The sequence below is a fragment of the Osmia lignaria genome, unplaced genomic scaffold, assembly GCF_051020975.1.
Source record: "Osmia lignaria lignaria isolate PbOS001 unplaced genomic scaffold, iyOsmLign1 scaffold0016, whole genome shotgun sequence".
NCBI lineage: Eukaryota > Metazoa > Arthropoda > Insecta > Hymenoptera > Megachilidae > Osmia > Osmia lignaria.
The window spans coordinates 599,218-615,457 of NW_027478168.1; positions in this window are offsets into that span (position 1 = coordinate 599,218).

Consider the following 16,240-nt stretch of genomic DNA (forward strand, 5'->3'; position numbering starts at 1 on the left):
ATAGAACATAAAAAGTAGGAAACTTAATTCTCTACAAAAAAGGTCTCTTAAGATTTTGCCATAGCTCGCTTCGTTTCCGAGATATTTGCAGATTTATCTCAAGGGAAGGGGCCTGACGGACATATTTCGAGATATTTCCTCTTCTTGTTGTTCTTCTTCTGCACAGCTAAGCTGGAAGTGGCATTTGCGGCTCGCACTAGTGCAGAGTTATCTCAAAGAAAGGGGCCACGGTGTTTCTGTATCTCTATTATGTTGGTGCAGCTTCAGAACTTTTAAATATCTTGATATATCTCGAGAACTACGCATCTGATCAAAAAATATCATGGAACATAAAAAGTAGAAAACTTAATTCTCTACAAAAAAGGTCTCTTAACATTTTGCCATAGCTCGCTTCGTTTCCGAGATATTTGCAGATTTATCTCAAGGGAAGTGGCCTGACGGACATATTTCGAGATATTTCTTCTTCTTGTTGTTCTTCTTCTGCACAGCTAAGCTGGAAGTGGCATTTGCAGCTCGCAATAGTGCAGAGTTATCGCAAAGGAAGAGGCCACGGTGTTTCTGTACCTCTATTATGTTGGTGCAGCTTCGGAACTTTTAAATATCTTGATATATCTCGAGAACTACGCATCTGATCAAAAAATATCATAGAAGATAAAAAGTAAGAAACTTAATTCTCTACAAAAAAGGTCTCTTAACATTTTCCCATAGCTGGCATCGTTTCCGAGATATTTGCAGATTTATCTCAAGGGAAGGGGCCTGACGGACATATTCCGAGATATTTCTTCTTCTTGTTGTTCCTCTTCTGCACAGCTAAGCTGGAAGTGGCATTTGCAGCTCGCAATAGTGCAGAGTTATCGCAAAGAAAGGGGCCACGGTGTTTCTGTATCTCTATTATGTTGGTGCGGCTTCGGAACTTTTAAATATCTTGATATATCTCGAGAACTACGCATCTGATCAAAAAATATCATAGAACCTAAAAAGTAGGAAACCTAAATTTCTACAAAAAAGGTCTCTCAACATTTTGCCGTAGCTCGCTTCGTTTCCGAGATATTTGCAGATTTATCTCAAGGGAAGGGGCCTGACGGACATATTTCGAAATATTTCTTATTCTTGTTGTTCTTCTTCTGCACAGCTAAGCTGGAAGTGGCATTTGCAGGTCGCAATAGTGCAGAGTTATCTCAAAGAAAGGGGCCACGGTGTTTCTGTATCTCTATTATGTTGGTGCGGCTTCGGAACTTTTAAATATCTCGATATATCTCGAAAACTACGCTTCTGATCAAAAAATATCATAGAACGGACCTTGTAGGAAACATAATTCTCTACAAAAAAGGTCTCTTAACATTTTGCCATAGCTCGCTTCGTTTCCGAGATATTTGCAGATTTATCTCAAGGGAAGGGGTCTGACGGACATATTTCGAGATATTTCTTCTTCTTGTTGTTCCTCTTCTGCACAGCTAAGCTGGAAGTGGCATTTGCAGCTCGCAATAGTGCAGAGTTATCGCAAAGAAAGGGGCCACGGTGTTTCTGTATCTCTATTATGTTGGTGCGGCTTCGGAACTTTTAAATATCTTGATATATCTCGAGAACTACGCATCTGATCAAAAAATATCATAGAACATAGAAAGTAGGAAACTTAATTCTCTACAAAAAAGGTCTCTTAACATTTTGCCATAGCTCGCTTCGTTTCCGAGATATTTGCAGATTTATCTCAAGGGAAGGGGCCCAACGGACATATTTCGAGATATTTCTTCTTCTTGTTGTTCTTCTTCTGCACAGCTAAACTGGAAGTGGCATTTCCAGATCGCAATAGTGCAGAGTTATCTCAAACAAAGGAGCCACGGTGTTTCTGTATCTCTATTATGTTGGTGCGGCTTCGGAACTTTTAAATATCTTAATATATCTCGAGAACTACGCATCTGATCAAAAAATATCATAGAACATAAAAAGTAGGAAACTTAATTCTCTACAAAAAAGGTCTCTTAAGATTTTGCCATAGCTCGCTTCGTTTCCGAGATATTTGCAGATTTATCTCAAGGGAAGGGGCCTGACGGACATATTTCGAGATATTTCCTCTTCTTGTTGTTCTTCTTCTGCACAGCTAAGCTGGAAGTGGCATTTGCGGCTCGCACTAGTGCAGAGTTATCTCAAAGAAAGGGGCCACGGTGTTTCTGTATCTCTATTATGTTGGTGCAGCTTCAGAACTTTTAAATATCTTGATATATCTCGAGAACTACGCATCTGATCAAAAAATATCATGGAACATAAAAAGTAGAAAACTTAATTCTCTACAAAAAAGGTCTCTTAACATTTTGCCATAGCTCGCTTCGTTTCCGAGATATTTGCAGATTTATCTCAAGGGAAGTGGCCTGACGGACATATTTCGAGATATTTCTTCTTCTTGTTGTTCTTCTTCTGCACAGCTAAGCTGGAAGTGGCATTTGCAGCTCGCAATAGTGCAGAGTTATCGCAAAGGAGGAGGCCACGATGTTTCTGTACCTCTATTATGTTGGTGCAGCTTCGGAACTTTTAAATATCTTGATATATCTCGAGAACTACGCATCTGATCAAAAAATATCATAGAAGATAAAAAGTAAGAAACTTAATTCTCTACAAAAAAGGTCTCTTAACATTTTCCCATAGCTGGCATCGTTTCCGAGATATTTGCAGATTTATCTCAAGGGAAGGGGCCTGACGGACATATTCCGAGATATTTCTTCTTCTTGTTGTTCCTCTTCTGCACAGCTAAGCTGGAAGTGGCATTTGCAGCTCGCAATAGTGCAGAGTTATCGCAAAGAAAGGGGCCACGGTGTTTCTGTATCTCTATTATGTTGGTGCGGCTTCGGAACTTTTAAATATCTTGATATATCTCGAGAACTACGCATCTGATCAAAAAATATCATAGAACATAGAAAGTAGGAAACTTAATTCTCTACAAAAAAGGTCTCTTAACATTTTGCCATAGCTCGCTTCCTTTCCGAGATATTTGCAGATTTATCTCAAGGGAAGGGGCCCAACGGACATATTTCGAGATATTTCTTCTTCTTGTTGTTCTTCTTCTGCACAGCTAAACTGGAAGTGGCATTTCCAGATCGCAATAGTGCAGAGTTATCTCAAACAAAGGAGCCACGGTGTTTCTGTATCTCTATTATGTTGGTGCGGCTTCGGAACTTTTAAATATCTTGATATATCTCGAGAACTACGCATCTGATCAAAAAATATCATGGAACATAAAAAGTAGAAAACTTAATTCTCTACAAAAAAGGTCTCTTAACATTTTGCCATAGCTCGCTTCGTTTCCGAGATATTTGCAGATTTATCTCAAGGGAAGTGGCCTGACGGACATATTTCGAGATATTTCTTCTTCTCGTTGTTCTTCTTCTGCACAGCTAAGCTGGAAGTGGCATTTGCAGCTCGCAATAGTGCAGAGTTATCGCAAAGGAAGAGGCCACGGTGTTTCTGTACCTCTATTATGTTGGTGCAGCTTCGGAACTTTTAAATATCTTGATATATCTCGAGAACTACGCATCTGATCAAAAAATATCATAGAAGATAAAAAGTAAGAAACTTAATTCTCTACAAAAAAGGTCTCTTAACATTTTCCCATAGCTGGCATCGTTTCCGAGATATTTGCAGATTTATCTCAAGGGAAGGGGCCTGACGGACATATTCCGAGATATTTCTTCTTCTTGTTGTTCCTCTTCTGCACAGCTAAGCTGGAAGTGGCATTTGCAGCTCGCAATAGTGCAGAGTTATCGCAAAGAAAGGGGCCACGGTGTTTCTGTATCTCTATTATGTTGGTGCGGCTTCGGAACTTTTAAATATCTTGATATATCTCGAGAACTACGCATCTGATCAAAAAATATCATAGAACATAGAAAGTAGGAAACTTAATTCTCTACAAAAAAGGTCTCTTAACGTTTTGCCATAGCTCGCTTCGTTTCCGAGATATTTGCAGATTTATCTCAAGGGAAGGGGCCCAACGGACATATTTCGAGATATTTCTTCTTCTTGTTGTTCTTCTTCTGCACAGCTAAACTGGAAGTGGCATTTCCAGATCGCAATAGTGCAGAGTTATCTCAAACAAAGGAGCCACGGTGTTTCTGTATCTCTATTATGTTGGTGCGGCTTCGGAACTTTTAAATATCTTGATATATCTCGAGGACTACGCATCTGATCAAAAAATATCATAGAACATAAAAAGTAGAAAACTTAATTCTCTACAAAAAAGGTCTCTTAACATTTTGCCATAGCTCGCTTCGTTTCCGAGATATTTGCAGATATATCTCAAGGGAAGGGGCCTGACGGACATATTTCGAGATATTTCTTCTTCTTGTTGTTCTTCTTCTGCACAGCTAAACTGGAAGTCGCATTTCCAGGTCGCAATAGTGCAGAGTTATCTCAAACAAAGGAGCCACGGTGTTTCTGTATCTCTATTATGTTGGTGCGGCTTCGGAACTTTTAAATATCTCGATATATCTCGAGAACTACGCATCTGATCAAAAAATATCATAGAACATAAAAAGTAGGAAACTTAATTCTCTACAAATAAGGTCTCTTAAGATTTTGCCATAGCTTGCTTGGTTTCCGAGATATTTGCAGATTTATCTCAAGGGAAGGGGCCTGACGGACATATTTCGAGATATTTCTTCTTCTTGTTGTTCTTCTTCTGCACAGCTAAGCTGGAAGTGGCATTTGCAGCTCGCAATAGTGCAGAGTTATCGCAAAGAAAGGGGCCACGGTGTTTCTGTATCTCTATTATGTTGGTGCGGCATCGGAACTTTTAAATATCTTGATATATCTTGAGAACTACGCATCTGATCAAAAAATATCATAGAACATAAAAAGTAGGAAACTTAATTATCTACAAAAAAGGTATCTTAACATTTTGCCATAGCTCGCTTCGTTTCCGAGATATTTGCAGATGTATCTCAAGGGAAGGGGCCTGACGGACATATTTCGAGATATTTCTTCTTCTTGTTGTTCTTCTTCTGCACAGCTAAGCTGGAAGTGGCATTTGCAGCTCGCAATAGTGCAGAGTTATCGCAAAGGAAGAGGCCACGGTGTTTCTGTACCTCTATTATGTTGGTGCAGCTTCGGAACTTTTAAATATCTTGATATATCTCGAGAACTACGCATCTGATCAAAAAATATCATAGAAGATAAAAAGTAGGAAACTTAATTCTCTACAAAAAAGGTCTCTTAACATTTTCCCATAGCTGGCATCGTTTCCGAGATATTTGCAGATTTATATCAAGGGAAGGGGCCTGACGGACATATTTCGAGATATTTCTTCTTCTTGTTGTTCTTCTTCTGCACAGCTAAGCTGGAAGTGGCATTTGCAGCTCGCAATAGTGCAGAGTTATCTAAAAGAAAGGGGCCACGGTGTTTCTGTATCTCTATTATGTTGGTGCGGCTTCGGAACTTTTAGATATCTCGATATATCTCGAAAACTACGCTTCTGATCAAAAAATATCAGAGAACGTAAATTGTAGGAAACATAATTCTCTACAAAAAAGGTCTCTTAACATTTTGCCATAGCTCGCTTCGTTTCCGAGATATTTGCAGATTTATCTCAAGGGAAGGGGCCTGACGGACATATTTCGAGATATTTCTTCTTCTTGTTGTTCTTCTTCTCCACAGCTAAGCTGGAAGTAGCATTTGCAGCTCGCAATAGTGCAGAGTTATCTCAAAGAAAGGGGCCACGGTGTTTCTGTATCTCCATTATGTTGGTGCGGCTTCGGAACTTTTAAATATCTCGATATATCACGAGAACTACGCATCTGATCAAAAAATATCATAGAACATAAAAAGTAGGAAACTTAATTCTCTACAAATAAGGTCTCTCCACATTTTGCCATAGCTTGCTTCGTTTCCGAGATATTTGCAGATTTATCTCAAGGGAAGGGGCCTGACGGACATATTTCGAGATATTTCTTCTTCTTGTTGTTCTTCTTCTGCACAGCTATGCTGGAAGTGGCATTTGCAGCTCGCAATAGTGCAGAGTTATCTCAAAGAAAGGGGCCACGGTGTTTCTGTACCTCTATTATGTTGGTGCAGCTTCGGAGCTTTTAAATATCTTGATATATCTCGAGAACTACGCATCTGATCAAAAAATATGATAGAACATAAAAAGTAGGAAACTTAATTCTCTACAAAAAAGGTCTCTTAACATTTTGCCATAGCTCGCTTCGTTTCCGAGATATTTGCAGATTTATCTCAAGGGAAGGGGCCTGACGGACATATTTCGAGATATTTCTTCTTCTTGTTGTTCTTCTTCTGCACAGCTAAGCTGGAAGTGGCATTTGCAGCTCGCAATAGTGCAGAGTTATCTCAAGGAAAGGGGCCACGGTGTTTCTGTATCTCTATTATGTTGGTGCGGCTTCGGAACTTTTAAATATCTCGATATATCTCGAAAACTACGCTTCTGATCAAAAAATATTATAGAACGTAAATTGTAGGAAACATAATTCTCTACAAAAAAGGTCTCTTAACATTTTGCTATAGCTCGCTTCGTTTCCGAGATATTTGCAGATTTATCTCAAGGGAAGGGGCCTGACGGACATATTTCGAGATATTTCTTCTTCTTGTTGTTCTTCTTCTGCACAGCTAAGCTGGAAGTGGCATTTGCAGCTCGCAATAGTGCAGAGTTATCTAAAAGAAAGGGGCAACGGTGTTTCTGTATCTCTATTATGTTCGTGGAGCTTCGGAACTTTTAAATATCTTGATATATCTCGAAAACTACGCTTCTGATCAAAAAATATCAGAGAACGTAAATTGTAAGAAATATAATTCTCTACAAAAAAGGTCTCTTAACATTTTGCCATAGCTCGCTTCGTTTCCGAGATATTTGCAGATTTATCTCAAGGGAAGGGGCCTGACGGACATATTTCGAGATATTTCTTCTTCTTGTTGTTCTTCTTCTGCACAGCTAAGCTGGAAGTGGCATTTGCAGCTCGCAATAGTGCAGAGTTATCTCAAAGAAAGGGGCCACGGTGTTTCTGTATCTCTATTATGTTGGTGCGGCTTCGGAACTTTTAAATATCTCGATATATCTCGAAAACTACGCTTCTGATCAAAAAATATCATAGAACATATATTGTAGGAAACATAATTGTCTACAAAAAAGGTCTCTTAACGTTTTGCCATAGCTCGCTTCGTTTCCGAGATATTTGCAGATATATCTCAAGGGAAGGGGCCTGACGGACATATTTCGAGATATTTCTTCTTCTTGTTGTTCTTCTCCTGCACAGCTAAACTGGAAGTGGCATTTCCAGCTCGCAATAGTGCAGAGTTATCTCAAAGAAAGGGGCCACGGTGTTTCTGTATCTCTATTATGTTGGTGCGGCTTCGGAACTTTTAAATATCTTGATATATCTCGAGAACTACACATCTGATCAAAAAATATCACAGAACATAAAAAGTAGGAAACTTAATTCTCTACAAAAAAGGTCTCTTAACATTTTGCCATAGCTCGCTTCGTTTCCGAGATATTTGCAGATTTATCTCAAGGGAAGGAGCCTGACGGACATATTTCGAGATATTTCTTCTTCTTGTTGTTCTTCTTCTGCACAGCTAAGCTGGAAGTGGCATTTGCGGGTCGCACTAGTGCAGAGTTATCTCAAAGAAAGGGGCCACGGTGTTTCTGTATCTCTATTATGTTGGTGCGGCTTCGGAACTTTTAAATATCTCGATATATCTCGAAAACTACGCTTCTGATCAAAAAATATCATAGAACATATATTGTAGGAAACGTAATTCTCTACAAAAAAGGTCTCTTAACGTTTTGCCATAGCTCGCTTCGTTTCCGAGATATTTGCAGATATATCTCAAGGGAAGGGGCCTGACGGACATATTTCGAGATATTTCTTCTTCTTGTTGTTCTTCTTCTGCACAGCTAAACTGGAAGTGGCATTTCCAGCTCGCAATAGTGCAGAGTTATCTCAAAGAAAGGGGCCACGGTGTTTCTGTATCTCTATTATGTTGGTGCGGCTTCGGAACTTTTGAATATCTTGATATATCTCGAGAACTACGCATCTGATCAAAAAATATCATAGAACATATGTTGTAGGAAACATAATTCTCTACAAAAAAGGTCTCTTAACATTTTGCCATAGCTCTCTTCGTTTCCGAGATATTTGCAGATTTATCTCAAGGGAAAGGGCCTGACGGACATATTTCGAGATATTTCTTCTTCTTGTTGTTCTTCTTCTGTACAGCTAAGCTGGAAGTGGCATTAGCAGCTCGCAATAGTGCGGAGTTACCTCAAAGAAAGGGGCCACGGTGTTTCTGTATCTCTATTATGTTGGGGCGGCTTCGGAACTTTTAAATATCTCGATATATCTCGAAAACTACGCTTCTGATCAAAAAATATCATAGAATATAAATTGTAGGAAACATAATTCTCTACAAAAAAGGTCTCTTAACATTTTGCCATAGCTCGCTTCGTTTCCGAGATATTTGCAGATATATCTCAAGGGAAGGGGCCTGACGGACATATTTCGAGATATTTCTTCTTCTTGTTGTTCTTCTTCTGCACAGCTAAACTGGAAGTGGCATTTCCAGCTCGCAATAGTGCAGAGTTATCTCAAAGAAAGGGGCCAGGGTGTTTCTGTATCTCTATTATGTTGGTGCGGCTTCGGAACTTTTAAATATCTTGATATATCTCGAGAACTACGCATCTGATCAAAAAATATCATAGAACATAAAAAGTAGGATACCTAATTCTCTACAAAAAAGGTCTCTTAACATTTTGCCATAGCTCTCTTCGTTTCCGAGATATTTGCAGATTTATCTCAAGGGAAAGGGCCTGACGGACATATTTCGAGATATTTCTTCTTCTTGTTGTGCTTCTTCTGCACAGCTAAACTGGAAGTGGCATTTCCAGCTCGGAATAGTGCAGAGTTATCTCAAAGAAAGGGGCCAGGGTGTTTCTGTATCTCTATTATGTTGGTGCGGCTTCGGAACTTTTAAATATCTTGATATATCTCGAGAACTACGCATCTGATCAAAAAATATCATAGAACATAAAAAGTAGGAAACTTAATTCTCTACAAATGAGGTCTCTTAACATTTTGCCATAGCTCGCTTCGTTTCCGAGATATTTGCAGATATATCTCAAGGGAAGGGGCCTGACGGACATATTTCGAGATATTTCTTCTTCTTGTTGTGCTTCTTCTGCACAGCTAAACTGGAAGTGGCATTTCCAGCTCGCAATAGTGCAGAGTTATCTCAAAGAAAGGGGCCAGGGTGTTTCTGTATCTCTATTATGTTGGTGCGGCTTCGGAACTTTTAAATATCTTGATATATCTCGAGAACTACGCATCTGATCAAAAAATATCATAGAACATAAAAAGTAGGAAACTTAAGTCTCTACAAATAAGGTCTCTTAACATTTTGCCATAGCTCGCTTCGTTTCCGAGATATTTGCAGATTTATCTCAAGGGAAGGGGCCTGACGGACATATTTCGAGATATTTCTTCTTCTTGTTGTTCTGCTTCTGTACAGCTAAGCTGGAAGTGGCATATGCGGCTCGCAATAGTGCAGAGTTATCTCAAAGAAAGGGGCCACGGTGTTTCTGTATCTCTATTATGTTGGTGCGGCATCGGAACTTTTAAATATCTCCATATATCTCGAAAACTACGCTTCTGATCAAAAAATATCATAGAACATAAATTGTAGGAAACATAATTCTCTACAAAAAAGGTCTCTTAACATTTTGCCATCGCTCGCTTCGTTTCCGAGATATTTGCAGATATATCTCAAGGGAAGGGGCCTGACGGACATATTTCGAGATATTTCTTCTTCTTGTTGTGCTTCTTCTGCACAGCTAAACTCGAAGTGGCATTTCCAGCTCGCAATAGTGCAGAGTTATCTCAAAGAAAGGGGCCACGGTGTTTCTGTATCTCTATTATGTTGGTGCGGCATCGGAACTTTTAAATATCTTGATATATCTCGAGAACTACGCATCTGATCAAAAAATATCATAGAACATAAAAAGTAGGAAACTTAATTCTCTACAAATAAGGTCTCTTAACATTTTGCCATAGCTCGCTTCGTTTCCGAGATATTTGCAGATCTATCTCAAGGGAAGGGGCCTGACGGACATATTTCGAGATATTTCTTCTTCTTGTTGTTCTTCTTCTGCACAGCTAAGCTGGAAGTGGCATTTGCAGCTCGCAATAGTGCAGAGTTATCTCAAAGAAAGGAGCCACGGTGTTTCTGTATCTCTATTATGTTGGTGCGGCTTCGGAACTTTTAAATATCTTGATATATCTCGAGAACTACGCATCTGATCAAAAAATATCATAGAACATAAAAAGTAGGAAACTTAATTCTCTAGAAAAAAGGTCTCTTAACATTTTGCCATAGCTCGCTTCGTTTCCGAGATATTTGCAGATTTATCTCAAGGGAAGGGGCCTGACGGACATATTTCGAGATATTTCTTCTTCTTGTTGTTCTTCTTCTGCACAGCTAAGCTGGAAGTGGCATTTACAGCTCGCAATAGTGCAGAGTTATCTCAAAGAAAGGGGCCACGGTGTTTCTGTATCTCTATTATGTTGGTGCGGCTTCGGAACTTTAAAATATCTTGATATATCTCGAGAACTACGCATCTGATCAAAAAATATCATAGAACATATGTTGTAGGAAACATAATTCTCTACAAAAAAGGTCTCTTAACATTTTGCCATAGCTCGCTTCGTTTCCGAGATATTTGCAGATTTATCTCAAGGGAAGGGGCCTGACGGACATATTTCGAGATATTTCTTCTTCTTGTTGTTCTTCTTCTGCACAGCTAAGCTGGAAGTGGCATTTGCAGCTCGCAATAGTGCAGAGTTATCTCAAAGAAAGGGGCCACGGTGTTTCTGTATCTCTATTATGTTGGGGCGGCTTCGGAACTTTTAAATATCTCGATATATCTCGAAAACTACGCTTCTGATCAAAAAATATCATAGAATATAAATTGTAGGAAACATAATTCTCTACAAAAAAGGTCTCTTAACATTTTGCCATAGCTCGCTTCGTTTCCGAGATATTTGCAGATATATCTCAAGGGAAGGGGCCTGACGGACATATTTCGAGATATTTCTTCTTCTTGTTGTTCTTCTTCTGCACAGCTAAACTGGAAGTGGCATTTCCAGCTCGCAATAGTGCAGAGTTATCTCAAAGAAAGGGGCCAGGGTGTTTCTGTATCTCTATTATGTTGGTGCGGCTTCGGAACTTTTAAATATCTTGATATATCTCGAGAACTACGCATCTGATCAAAAAATATCATAGAACATAAAAAGTAGGATACCTAATTCTCTACAAAAAAGGGCTCTTAACATTTTGCCATAGCTCTCTTCGTTTCCGAGATATTTGCAGATTTATCTCAAGGGAAAGGGCCTGACGGACATATTTCGAGATATTTCTTCTTCTTGTTGTGCTTCTTCTGCACAGCTAAACTGGAAGTGGCATTTCCAGCTCGGAATAGTGCAGAGTTATCTCAAAGAAAGGGGCCAGGGTGTTTCTGTATCTCTATTATGTTGGTGCGGCTTCGGAACTTTTAAATATCTTGATATATCTCGAGAACTACGCATCTGATCAAAAAATATCATAGAACATAAAAAGTAGGAAACTTAATTCTCTACAAATGAGGTCTCTTAACATTTTGCCATAGCTCGCTTCGTTTCCGAGATATTTGCAGATTTATCTCAAGGGAAGGGGCCTGACGGACATATTTCGAGATATTTCTTCTTCTTGTTGTTCTGCTTCTGTACAGCTAAGCTGGAAGTGGCATATGCGGCTCGCAATAGTGCAGAGTTATCTCAAAGAAAGGGGCCACGGTGTTTCTGTATCTCTATTATGTTGGTGCGGCTTCGAAACTTTTAAATATCTTGATATATCTCGAGAACTACGCATGTGATCAAAAAATATCATAGAACATAAAAAGTAGGAAACCTAATTCTCTACAAAAAAGGTCTCTTAACATTTTGCCATAGCTCTCTTCGTTTCCGAGATATTTGCAGATATATCTCAAGGGAAGGGGCCTGACGGACATATTTCGAGATATTTCTTCTTCTTGTTGTGCTTCTTCTGCACAGCTAAACTGGAAGTGGCATTTCCAGCTCGCAATAGTGCAGAGTTATCTCAAAGAAAGGGGCCAGGGTGTTTCTGTATCTCTATTATGTTGGTGCGGCTTCGGAACTTTTAAATATCTTGATATATCTCGAGAACTACGCATCTGATCAAAAAATATCATAGAACATAAAAAGTAGGAAACTTAAGTCTCTACAAATAAGGTCTCTTAACATTTTGCCATAGCTCGCTTCGTTTCCGAGATATTTGCAGATTTATCTCAAGGGAAGGGGCCTGACGGACATATTTCGAGATATTTCTTCTTCTTGTTGTTCTGCTTCTGTACAGCTAAGCTGGAAGTGGCATATGCGGCTCGCAATAGTGCAGAGTTATCTCAAAGAAAGGGGCCACGGTGTTTCTGTATCTCTATTATGTTGGTGCGGCATCGGAACTTTTAAATATCTCCATATATCTCGAAAACTACGCTTCTGATCAAAAAATATCATAGAACATAAATTGTAGGAAACATAATTCTCTACAAAAAAGGTCTCTTAACATTTTGCCATAGCTCGCTTCGTTTCCGAGATATTTGCAGATATATCTCAAGGGAAGGGGCCTGACGGACATATTTCGAGATATTTCTTCTTCTTGTTGTGCTTCTTCTGCACAGCTAAACTCGAAGTGGCATTTCCAGCTCGCAATAGTGCAGAGTTATCTCAAAGAAAGGAGCCACGGTGTTTCTGTATCTCTATTATGTTGGTGCGGCTTCGGAACTTTTAAATATCTTGATATATCTCGAGAACTACGCATCTGATCAAAAAATATCATAGAACATAAAAAGTAGGAAACTTAATTCTCTAGAAAAAAGGTCTCTTAACATTTTGCCATAGCTCGCTTCGTTTCCGAGATATTTGCAGATTTATCTCAAGGGAAGGGGCCTGACGGACATATTTCGAGATATTTCTTCTTCTTGTTGTTCTTCTTCTGCACAGCTAAGCTGGAAGTGGCATTTACAGCTCGCAATAGTGCAGAGTTATCTCAAAGAAAGGGGCCACGGTGTTTCTGTATCTCTATTATGTTGGTGCGGCTTCGGAACTTTAAAATATCTTGATATATCTCGAGAACTACGCATCTGATCAAAAAATATCATAGAACATATGTTGTAGGAAACATAATTCTCTACAAAAAAGGTCTCTTAACATTTTGCCATAGCTCGCTTCGTTTCCGAGATATTTGCAGATTTATCTCAAGGGAAGGGGCCTGACGGACATATTTCGAGATATTTCTTCTTCTTGTTGTTCTTCTTCTGCACAGCTAAGCTGGAAGTGGCATTTGCAGCTCGCAATAGTGCAGAGTTATCTCAAAGAAAGGGGCCACGGTGTTTCTGTATCTCTATTATGTTGGTGCGGCTTCGGAACTTTTAAATATCTTGATATATCTCGAGAACTACGCATCTGATCAAAAAATATCATAGAACATATGTTGTAGGAAACATAATTCTCTACAAAAAAGGTCTCTTAACATTTTGCCATAGCTCGCTTCGTTTCCGAGATATTTGCAGATATATCTCAAGGGAAGGGGCCTGACGGACATATTTCGGGATATTTCTTCTTCTTGTTGTTCTTCTTCTGCACAGCTAAACTGGAAGTGGCATTTCCAGCTCGCAATAGTGCAGAGTTATCTCAAAGAAAGGGGCCACGGTGTTTTTGTATCTCTATTATGTTGGTGCGGCTTCGGAACTTTTAAATATCTTGATATATCTCGAGAACAACGCATCTGATCAAAAAATATCATAGAAGATAAAAAGTAGGAAACTTAATTCCCTACAAATAAGGTCTCTTAACATTTTGCCATAGCTCGCTTCGTTTCCGAGATATTGGCAGATATATCTCAAGGGAAGGGGCCTGACGGACATATTTCGAGATATTTCTTCTTCTTGTTGTTCTTCTTCTGTACAGCTAAGCTGGAAGTGGCATATGCGGCTCGCAATAGTGCAGAGTTATCTCAAAGAAAGGGGCCACGGTGTTTCTGTATCTCTATTATGTTGGTGAGGCTTCGGAACTTTTAAATATCTTGATATATCTCGAGAACTACGCATCTGATCAAAAAATATCACAGAACATAAAAAGTAGGAAACTTAATTCTCTACAAAAAAGGTCACCTAACATTTTGCCATAGCGCGCCTGGTTTCCGAGATATTTGCAGATTTATCTCAAGGGAAGGGGCCTGACGGACATATTTCGAGATATTTCTTCTTCTTGTTGTTCTTCTTCTGCACAGCTAAGCTGGAAGTGGCATTTACAGCTCGCAATAGTGCAGAGTTATCTCAAAGAAAGGGGCCACCTGTGTTTCTGTATCTCTATTATGTTGGTGCGGCTTCGGAACTTTAAAATACCTTGATATATCTCGAGAACTACGCATCTGATCCAAAAATATCATAGAACATAAAAAGTAGGAAACATAATTCTCTACAAATAAGGTCTCTTAACATTTTGCCATAGCTCGCTTCGTTTCCGAGATATTTGCAGATTTATCTCAAGGGAAGGGGCCTGACGGACATATTTCGAGATATTTCTTCTTCTTGTTGTTCTTCTTCTGCACAGCTAAACTGGAAGTGGCGTTTCCAGCTCGCAATAGTGCAGAGTTATCTCAAAGAAAGGGGCCACGGTGTTTCTGTATCTCTATTATGTTGGTGCGGCTTCGGAGCTTTTAAATATCTTGATATATCTCGAGAACTACGCATCTGATCAAAAAATATCATAGAACATATGTTGTAGGAAACATAATTCTCTACAAAAAAGGCCTCTTAACATTTTGCCATAGCTCGCTTCGTTTCCGAGATATTTGCAGATTTATCTCAAGGGAAGGGGCCTGACGGACATATTTCGAGATATTTCTTCTTCTTGTTGTTCTTCTTCTGCACAGCTAAGCTGGAAGTGGCATTTGCAGCTCGCAATAGTGCAGAGTTATCTCAAAGAAAGGGGCCACGGTGTTTCTGTATCTCTATTATGTTGGTGCGGCTTCGGAACTTTTAAATATCTTGATATATCTCGAGAACTACGCATCTGATCAAAAAATATCATAGAACATAAAAAGTAGGAAACTTAATTCTCTACAAATAAGGTCTCTTAACATTTTGCCATAGCTCGCTTCGTTTCCGAGATATTTGCAGATTTATCTCAAGGGAAGGGGCCTGACGGACATATTTCGAGATATTTCTTCTTCTTGTTGTTCTTCTTCTGCACAGCGAAGCTGGAAGTGGCATTTACAGCTCGCAATAGTGCAGAGTTATCTCAAAGAAAGGGGCCACGGTGTTTCTGTATCTCTATTATGTTGGTGCGGCTTCGGAACTTTTAAATATCTTGATATATCTCGAGAACTACGCATCTGATCAAAAAATATCATAGAATATATGTTGTAGGAAACATAATTCTCTACAAAAAAGGTCTCTTAACATTTTGCCATAGCTCGCTTCGTTTCCGAGATATTTGCAGATATATCTCAAGGGAAGGGGCCTCACGGACATATTTCGAGATATTTCTTCTTCTTGTTGTTCTTCTTCTGCACAGCTAAGCTGGAAGTGGCATTTGCAGCTCGCAATAGTGCAGAGTTATCTCAAAGAAAGGGGCCACGGTGTTTCTGTATCTCTATTATGTTGGTGCGGCTTCGGAACTTTTAAATATCTTGATATATCTCGAGAACTACGCATCTGATCAAAAAATATCATAGAACATAAAAAGTAGGAAACATAATTCTCTACAAATAAGGGCTCTCAACATTTTGCCATAGCTCGCTTCGTTTCCGAGATATTTGCAGATTTATCTCAAGGGAAGGGGCCTGACGGAGATATTTCGAGATATTTCTTCTTCTTGTTGTTCTTCTTCTGCACAGCTAAGCTGGAAGTGGCATTTGCAGCTCGCAATAGTGCAGAGTTATCTCAAAGAAAGGGGCCACGGTGTTTCTGTATCTCTATTATGTTGGTGCGGCTTCGGAACTTTTAAATATCATGATATATCTCGAAAACTACGCATCTGATCAAAAAATATCATAGAGTATAAATAGTAGAAAACTTAATTACCTACAAAAAATGTCTCTCAACATTTTGCCATAGCTCGCATCGTTTCCGAGATATTTGCAGATTTAGCTCAAAGGAAGGGGCCTGACGGACATATTTCGAGATATTCCT